The following is a 9,663-nucleotide window of genomic DNA, read 5'->3' on the forward strand; positions in this document are numbered from 1 at the left end:
TAGATGGTGCTTCCTGAGGAAAGCCTCAGAGTCCCCAAGCCACGTGCGGTCAAACCCACTGTGCACAGGAGCCCCCGATATTTTAAAAATTTTGGTTCATCTGCTGGTGTGAAAGGACCACACTGGAGTCTATATGCTACATGAAAACAACTTTATTCCTGGTGAGGACCAAATAATTGAACTAGTGGTGTGAAAGTGCCTTATGGGAGTGTGGCGTCACCCATAGTGTTCAGCTCCAGTCAAATGAAGCTCATGGAGGCTTGTGGTTATTGGGGCAAATTCGGAGTCGAGTTCCATATTAGCAATTGATGATTTATGGACAAACTGTGAAATAAAAACTCCATGTAGAAGGGGCTAATACTAACAATTTAAGATCAAAATGACAAAGCTCAAAGCAGCAGTCAATCCATACAAAGTGAACTGGAGCCAGAGTCGATTGAGCTGAAAGCTATTTGGAAAGCAGCTATTTAGCTACGTCCATTTATATACACAGTCTCTGGACGTTACCTTCAACAGCCTTGGCTCTTTGGTTGTCATATTACTCATGGTCAGAATTCCTGACATGGAACTCTGTTTCAATTTTGCCCCTGTATCTCCAGCCTCAATGAGCTTCATTTGACTGGAGTGGAATGTGTCATACTCATTTAGTTCACTTCTTTACACAGTCTTCCTGAACATGTGAGACAGACTCTTCTGTGACGCTGTTTAAATCCAGGCTCAAAACATTTCTGTTTCACTGTGCACATGACTGAAAGGTTTTCATTCCGCACTCTTCTCTCTAATTTATGCCTCTCTTTTTTATTTTAATCTTTATGATTATTTATGTTTTGATTTGTTTTTAATGTAATTTTAATGTATTTCTTATTCTGTAAAGCACTTTGAATTACTTTGTGTACGAATTGTGCTGTACAAATAAACTTGCATTGCCTTGCCTATGGGCCAGACTGAGAGTGCTGTGTGCTGTCTGTATCTGATTAAATACTAGTTAGATTTTAGCCAAAAGATGTATTCAAATAAAAACCTAACCAGAAAGTTACACTGTGTAGCTTTAAATATTACTACACTGCAAAAAACAAAATCTATCCAAGTTAAGACGACTTGAATTTAAAAAGTTTTATCATGATTTGAGTAAATTTCACTTGAAAAAAATCAATTGATCTACCAGTGGAACTAGACATTTTGTACTTAAAATAAGAAAATACATCTGGCTTCACTTAAAATAAGAGAAATAACTTTTTGCACTTAAAATAAGAAACAAAATCATATGTTACTTAAATTAAGAAAAACACACTTGGATGGTCACATTGTATTACTGTTAATTATATTATTTATTTAATATTTTCTTCTTCTGTGAAATGTGATTTATGTGCACAAAAAAGTAATAAAAAAAAACATAAAAAAAAAAAAAAAATAGCTTAAAAAAAAAAACAAAAAAAAAACAACAACAACACTTATTCCATTGGTAGATCATTTGACTTGTCAAGTTGAATCAACTCAAAGTCAAATGCACAAAACTGTAAAGTGACTTTGAATGTCTAGTAAAAGCCCCATATAAGACTAATGTTTAATTTTTAAAATCACCCTACAACAACTTTCCCAAAGATAAAAGATTTAAATCACATTTCAGCTAGAGTTTACATCTATTACATAACATGAAATATTACAGTTTAGATTAATGTCCTTAAATAAACAGGACTCATCACACGAGTGGGATGGACGTTTAACCACAGTCAGGAGAGTCATGGTGCGTGACTTTTAAGAGCGAGTGAGTCAGAGCGGTGACACAGACACAAAGCCCTGAGTCACTGTGTCTCGTCAGCGTCAGCATTATGACTTTAATGACAACAGCATCATCCAGGATTTAACCAGGGAACATCTTCACAACCAACACAGGTACACTCTCTTCCCATTCATTATTAGTACAGTTTCTGATCTACAGTGTCTACGATTATAACTTGATCGCAGTGACATCATGCCGGGGGTGTTCTATATGTATCTCTATGGTGGAATATTAGTATACATAACTAGGCGAGCTATGGTTTATTATTGTACTGAGGTTATTTGAAGATAAGGGCTCTGATCAAAACAAAAACAGGATATTCCAGTTTATCTAACAGCAAACTAACTAAATACAAGAACAAGAACTACTGATAGGGATGATGTTATACAGATTACACCCCGGATGAAGTCTGATTGTGCACCAACGAAGAGGCACAAAGTCTAAACCACAGTATCATCTCATTATACTTTGTGTATAAAAGTCATTGTAAAGGCGTAAACATTGAGTCTCTGCATAGGAACGTCCACACAGACTAATTGTACAAGTACGACTTTCTAATATTGGAATAAGTAAATTATCTGGACGTTATTTCTGTTTTAAATGTTTTTGTTTTTTTTTGCTTGTTTTTTTTAAGCAGAAACTAAACAACTTAACAAAAAAAAGTTTTAAGTGTGAAAACTCAAGATCTGACCTGTAACTTGGCCTGGCGGTGTCACCTGTTTGTCTTCACGGTGATAGGTTTAATGCCATACTGTGGAACATTTCAGGCACAGCAATAACATCTCCATGGAGACAAGCAGGTGCCGTGCAATCCGGGATTTCTATTCTATTCAAAACTATTTCCCAGCACCTATCACTGAATTTCCATCTAAATGTGAATGTTTATTTCTCAAGAAAAGTTGCCAATTTCCACCATGAATCTAAACCAGTTGAGTCAAAGTCCCCCCCCTTTTTATTTTATTTATTTATTTTATATATATTTTATATATATTATTATTATTTTTTTATTATTATTATCATTATTATTTTATTTGTATTTATTTATTTATTTGTATGTGTGTTAGTTTTATATTTAGTTAAGTTTGTCTTGTTGTGGATGTGTTGGGGATCCAATCCCTCAAACTTCATAAACCATAAATAAAGAAAGAAAGAAAAAAGAAAAATTTCAGCAACATCTGCATATTTTCTCTTCTTTTGAGATATGTCATGTTAAACCTTTTCTTATTGAAATAAATCTTTAATAATAGTTTTGCTTAAACATTGAATCCAGAACAAGCAGAATATAAAATAATAACAAAAAAAACAAAAAAAAAAGTCTCTATAGTCTATCTGTAGCTGGGGGGCAGCTCTAATACATGTTTGATATGATCTCATGGGCCAAGTATAATTATATCATGGGCCTAATTTGGTCCCCGGGCCTCAGTTTGACATGTCTGATGTAAACAGACCTGGAATTGTGTTTTGTTTCATTCACACATGTTTGAGTTAACCTGCATTATTAGTCTGTCTACATCTCCAAAGCTCAAAATGTTCTGTTCAACCTTGTGATGTCATGAAGTAAAAATTAACAGCTACCCTTTACCTTTTGTTTTGCAGAGACTGGAAATTCTAGAGCTGAAATTATCCAAATTATTCTACTGAGGGTGTTTGGACCCTGTACGGCATCACAAAGAGGAACAGAGTGTTTTTTTTTTTTTATTAGAGAACTTAGCCTAAATCTGCAGGTTTTGTGCGTTAAACATGTGTGAAAGAAACAAAACACTCCTCCAGGTCTGTTTGTGACGAGGAAACGACACCACAGATCAGAAAAAGAGCGTAATAGGGACCCTTAAACATCGCAAAAATGACAACAAAACGTGTGTGTGCGCTGTGGAGAGTAATAATCTAAAGTGTGAGTGCGGCGGGAGACAGACTGTATGACTAAGAGCACAGAGATGTGATATGAGCCTGTTCCTGCAGAGGTGACACATGCTGATGAATGAGGCTGAGACGGAGCTTAAAAACACTACACTTTGTCATTGTTCTTAATCACGTCATCAGAGAGAAGAAGAAGAAGAAAAAAACAAAAACCCAGAAACAAAACACACCTCCTCCTCTGTTCTCTCCGTTCTCCAGTCAACAACGATGAACAATGCTCAGCCAAACGAGGAACATTTACATTTAAACGTGCACTGTGTCACTTTTTGGGTGATGCTGGTCTCCATGGAAATGCCAACAACTGTGCAACAACTGAGCCTTATGTAACAGATAATACTCCCTACAACTGTACAACAACTGAGCCTTATGTAACAGATAATACTCCCTACAACTGTACAACAACTGAGCCTTATGTAACAGATAATACTCCCTACAACTGTACAACAACTGAGCCTTATGTAATATAATACTCCCCACAACTGTGCAAAGGCTCACCCATATGTAATATAATACTCCCTACAACTGTACAACAATCCTCCCTTAAGTAACAGATAATACTCCCTACAACTATGCAACAACTCACGCTTATGAAATGGAATACTCCTTCCAATGGTACAACTCACCTTTATGTAACAGATAATACTCCCTACAACTGTGCAACAACTCACCCTTATGTAACAGATAATACTCCCTACAACTGTGCAACAACTCATCCTTATGTGATATAATACTCCCTATGACTGTGCAAAGGCTCACCCATATTATATATAATACTCCCTACAACTGTTCAACAATCCACCCTTAAGTAACAGATAATACTCCCTACAACTGTACAACAACTCACCCTTATGTAACAGATAATACTCCCTACAACTGTGCAACAACTCATCCATATGTAACAGATAATACTCCCTACAACTGTACAACAACTCACCCTTATGTAATATAATGCTCCCTACAACTGTGCAACAACTCACAATTATGTAACAGATAATACTCCCTACAACTGTGCAACAACTCATCCATATGTAACAGATAATACTCCCTACAACTGTACAACAACTCATCCTTATGTAATATAATACTCCCTACAACTGTGCAAAGGCTCACCCATATGTAATATAATACTCCTTACAACTGTTCAAAAATCCACCCTTATGTAACAGATAATACTCGGATAATTTTCATCATTCATATGATAACATATTCTGTTTTAAATCATTCATCACTAAGGCAACAATGGTGGAAAATAAAAGTATAATGCCATATTCTGGAACATTCTATCTAGATAAAGCAATTTCCCCTACACACAGAGACAAGCCGATAAGCTGCAGACCCTCCAAAGTAAGTTACACAATGCATCTTTAAAGGTTACTTGTCTCAGTGGAGTTGTTTCTTTGCCTAGATAAAATGTTCCACAGTATCACTTTAAAAGAATCTCCATAGAGACAAGGAGGCAACACTACCAAATTATGGATCACATCTGTGGAAAGGCAACACACGTTCAAATATTTCTTTGCAAACTGTTGTCAAAAAGGCAGTATATAAATGTTAGGCACTACATAAAAAAAAAAAAAAAAACAGTAATTTAAGAAATGCAACAATCGAGAATGTAATGTCATATTGTGGGATATTCTAGTAAGTTATTTAAGTTAAGTTAGCTAGATTTTTTTTCTCTGTGTGTGCGTGTGTTTTCTTTACTTTTCTGTCATATTTATTTTTATTTTTTATTTTATTTTTTTTCTCGTACACTTTGAAAACTTGACTTGTTCACCTCACAAAGCCCATAGAAGGTACATTGCTCTGCCGACTTATTATTAGAGTAGAAGGTGGGATGTGATTGACAAAGTGGTGGAGAAAAACAGCTCGGTTTAATTGTAGGTCTTGGCTGCTGGTTTACAGGTGGGAGCACAGACTGTGTTAGACTGATCCTGCTTGAACGATGATATACTTAGACCTGAGTGTGACAAGAACCAAAGTGTCCTGTGAATTTCCTGCTATTGACCAATGACGGCTTCACACTTTGATTTTTGTACTTTCTGTAAGTTAATAAAAATCACCCCTCTGACACTAGGAGACTAAAACAAGTCTATATCAAGAAACAGCTTAGACTTAGACAAACTTTATTGACCCACAAGGGAAAATATAAGGACACAGTAGCTCACACACCACAAAATAATATTATACAAAAACAAAAAGTAAAAATATAAATGGTAATAAAAAATTCTAAATAAGTAGCAAAAAAGAGCAAGAGACTGGTGTCAATACGACATAATTATACAAATGTAAATGTACAAGTCAAAATAAAATAGAAAATGAGTAATAAAAAAATCTATATATATATATATATATATATAAAATGTGTTTCACACCTTCCACGGTGGTAGGTCTCTCTCACCTCATTGAGCTCTTTTAAATAAAAGGTGCAGATGTTCAGAAATAATCAGAATAAACTCATGAGAACTTAACAGAACACTGGAATTGTGTGAAAGAGATACTAAAATTCCATGACTTTTCCAGGATTCCTTGACCATGGGACCCTTGTAATAGTAATAATAATAATAATAATAATAATAATAATAATTAATAATAATAATAATAATAATAATAATAATAATAACCCTTTGTCACTATTGTTCTAAATGCTGATCTGAATAAACTAAAGTAAAAAAAAAAAAAAAAAAAAAAAAAAAAGTCTCACAAACATGAAAAAAAAATAAAAATAAAATAAAAAATAAATAAAAAGCCAGTTTTTCAGTTAGTCATTCTCACCTTTTTGCTGAAAACCAAACTCCTAAACAGAACCAATGAGTGTTCAGACAAAACTTTTTTGTCACCATGGTAACTCATGAACACTGCCACAGAGAAACACGTAGAGCACCCCCAGCATGATGTCACTGCAAAGTGTCAATACAAACCTGCTACAAAAAAGAGGACAACCTCTCCAGTTTAATGCACATTTTCAGAAAACCATTCAAAGGTGCACTGTGGAACTTTTCTCACATGATTGAACCATCTGCTTGTGTCCTTGAAGATCTTCCAGCTTTACCAGAAAGGTTCCACACACAAAAAAAGTACCTCGAGCAGATGCCAGACCCTTCACCAGAAAAGTTACCTGGTGCACCTTTAACGCATCATTAACAAACTAAGACTAAAGGGAAGTTTGGTGATAAAGACCCGATTTTTAGTGATGTGGAGCATGAACATAAAAGAGAGAAACCCAAAAAAGAATAGATTGAAGAGGACTCACTCCGTTGGGGGGGAAGGAGGTCCAGCCGAGCTCCGCCTGCGTCTCTTTAGAATTCAGCAGCACCACTGAAAAAGAAGGAAAAAAACAAGGGTTAGAAAGAATCTGTACCCCGAGTTATATGAGCCCAGAGCAGCTCCACCACTGAAACACACTGTCTCTCTGCTCTTTCTGCTCTCTAGTTCTTTCTCTCTCTCTCACTCTCTCTTGCTATCTATCTCTTTCTCTCACTCTGCTCGCTCACTCTCTCTATCAGTATCTTTATCTCTCTCTCTCTTTCTCTCTCTCCCTGATTCTACTCTCTTTCTGTCTCTCTTTTTCTGCTCTCTCTACTCTCTTTCCTCATCTCTCTCGCTCTCTCTCTCTATATATATTCTCTCTCTATCTTTTTCTTTCTTACTTTAAATCTCTCTCTATATCTCACTTTCTCTCTCCGTGGTCTCTCTCTATCTGTTTGTTCTGTCTCTCTTCTTCTCTTCTTCTCTTTCTAGTTTCTATCTGCTCTCTTTATTTGTCTCTCTGGCTCCCTCTGTGCTCTTTCTTTTTTTCTTTCTTTCTTATCTCCCTCTCTCGCTGTCACTCCCTTTCAGTGCTCTCTGATCTCAGTTCTCTCTCTCTCACTCACTGCTCTCTCTCTTCTCTCCCTGTCTATGATCTTTCATCTCTCTTCACTCTCTCTATTTTTATTCCCTCTACTCTCTATCTCTCTCTTTGTTCTCTCCCTGTTTCTCTCTCTCTCTCTCTTGCACTCACATCTCTCTCAATACCTCGCTTCCTCTCTCTCTCAGGTTTTTTCTGTCTCTCTCTCTCCTCTCTTTCTAGTTACTCTCTGCTCATTCTCTTTTTCTGTCACTTTCTCTCTGTCCTCTCTTTTTCTATCTCTCTGCTCCCCTCTCTCTCTCAGCTCTCTCTTTCTATCTGCTCTCTGTCTCGCTGTCCTCTTCCTCTCTCTCTCTCTCTCTCTCTCTCTCTACCGCTTTCCCTCTTTCTTTCTCACTGCTCTCTCTTATCTATCTAGCTCCCTCTCACTCCCCTCCCTCTCATTCTGTCGCTCTATTCTATTCTATCTCTCTTAGCTCTTTCTTTCTCTCTGTTCTCTATCTCTTGCCTTTCTTTCTCTCTCCGCTCTTCTGCTTTCTGTCTGCTCTCTCTCTTTCTGCCTTTCTTTCTCTCTCAGCTCTCTTCCTTTCTCTCTGCTCTCTCTCTTTCTGTCTTTCTTTCTCTCTGCTCTCTCTCTCTCTCTTTCTGCCTTTCTCTCTCTCTGCTCTCTATCTCTCTCTCTCTTTCTTCTTTCTCTCTCTCGTTGCTCTGATGGGTTAGAATCCAGTTCAGCTCGTAGAGACAGAAACAACGCTCCGTGGGGTTAGAAAATGTTTTGTAGCCCATGTTATCTGGCCCCGTTTAATGAGTTTGTCAACAGTCCCGACATGACAAGATAAAGAGGGAGAGAGGAGCGCACGGCGACGGAGGAGGCAGCTCTCTGGCTCTGCGCTCCGGCTCTGCGCTCCAATCAAACGGGCCCATTAAGCAGAAGCCTGTCAGAACACAGCCAGGCCTAAACCAGCGCTGATAACTCCATTCATCTGCACACGAGCCGGACACCAGCTCTCCAACTACGCACTCCAGATTACAGAGAAAAGTCTATAAGAGACCAGAGACTAATCCAGAGACTAGACCAGAGATGAGACCAAACACCAGCTCTCCAACTACGCACTGGAGAGTACAGAGGAAAGTATCCAAGCGACCAAACACAAGACCTGAGAGCAGAGACAAGACCTGAGACTCAGCCAGAGACAAGAGACAAGACAAGAGACCAAAGACCAGAAACTCATCCAGAGACCAGACCAGAGACTAGACCAGAGACCAGACTAGAGACCAGACACCAAACACTAACTCTCAAAGAACGCAAAGGAGAATATATAAGAGACCAGAGACTCATCCAGAGAAAAGACCAGAGACCAGACCAGAGGCTAATCCAGAGACCAAAGACCAGGCCAGAGACAAGACACAAGCTCTTAAAGAACATACTGGAAGTTAGAGAGGAAAATATATAAAAGACCAGAAACAAAACCAGAGACCAGACAAAAGACCAGAGTCCAGACCAGAGACCAGACCAAACACAAGCTCTCAAAGAACACACTTTAGATTAGAGAGGAAAATATATATAAGAGACCAGAAACTCATCCAGAGATTCATCCAGCGACCAGACCAGAGACAGAAAACAAACACTCTGAAGATTATTAAGGAATACACAAGAAACCAAACCAAAGACTAAAGTCCAGTCCAAAGACCAATCTAGAGGCCAAACCATAGACCAGATCCCAGACCCGACCACAGACCAGACATAAGCTCCCAAAGAACACACTGAAGTTTAGAAAAGGAAATACAAGAGAACAGGCCAGAGACCAGATTAGAAACTAAACCAGAGACCAGACATAAGCTCTGTAAGTGCCCACTGAAGTTTATTCAAAACATGACCAGACATAAATTCTCAAAGTGTACAAGGGAGAAGAGAGGAGAAGAGCTTTTAACTCAAATATGACTTTATTGTGTCCTTTTATTGGTGGAAACAAAGATGTAGTGAGTTTGTGTTTCAGCACCATGGACAGTGACTGCAGTGGGTAACATGAACAGCTCCCTGTATTGTCCTGTATATTGAAATGTGTTCTGAGCCCAGAGACCAGACCAGGGTCCAGACCAAAGACCAGAGACCAGAGAC

The 9,663-nt window shown here is 37.9% G+C and overlaps 1 protein-coding gene across 1 annotated transcript in view; it reads right to left on the reverse strand.

Annotated features, from left to right (window-relative positions):
* The window catches only part of LOC110157791 (ephrin type-A receptor 7-like), a 358,749-nt gene extending 349,818 nt beyond the window's left edge, over positions 1-8,931 (reverse strand). Inside the window, exons 1-2 of the mRNA XM_055157155.1 lie at positions 8,904-8,931; positions 6,948-7,012 (exon numbers count right to left, since the gene is read on the reverse strand). The gene's annotated coding sequence lies outside the window, so the exon portion shown is untranslated. The remainder of the gene's footprint in view (positions 1-6,947; positions 7,013-8,903) is intronic.
* Between the last annotated feature and the right edge of the window lie 732 nt (positions 8,932-9,663).

Source organism: Boleophthalmus pectinirostris, unplaced genomic scaffold (assembly GCF_026225935.1).
Source record: "Boleophthalmus pectinirostris isolate CB_2022bp ecotype Guang Dong unplaced genomic scaffold, ASM2622593v1 HiC_scaffold_21, whole genome shotgun sequence".
In the NCBI taxonomy this organism is placed as follows: Eukaryota; Metazoa; Chordata; class Actinopteri; order Gobiiformes; family Gobiidae; genus Boleophthalmus; species Boleophthalmus pectinirostris.